The sequence below is a fragment of the Myotis brandtii genome, unplaced genomic scaffold (assembly GCF_000412655.1).
Source record: "Myotis brandtii unplaced genomic scaffold, ASM41265v1 scaffold260, whole genome shotgun sequence".
Taxonomy (NCBI): Eukaryota; Metazoa; Chordata; class Mammalia; order Chiroptera; family Vespertilionidae; genus Myotis; species Myotis brandtii.
The window spans coordinates 1,086,141-1,086,414 of NW_005359881.1; positions in this window are offsets into that span (position 1 = coordinate 1,086,141).

Here is a 274-nt window from a genome sequence, read left to right on the forward strand (position 1 = left end):
AGTGGAAAATGTGAATGAAACGGCCTCGCTCCCTCCAACACGCGGGGGGAGCGGAGGAAACCAAAGGGCTCCGTACAGAGTCACCGAGAACACTGCACACTTTCAGAAATGAAGGGTCCCTCCCCGCCCCGCGACCCTTCCCAACCGCTTCCACTCCTCGGGAGGGCGCCCTTCCCCGACGTTCTTTCCCCTTTTTTTCTTACAAATTAAGCCCAAAGTGGGCTCCTTATTATCGTTCCTCAAGCCTCGCCCGCCGTCCCCCGGCCTTCGGGGC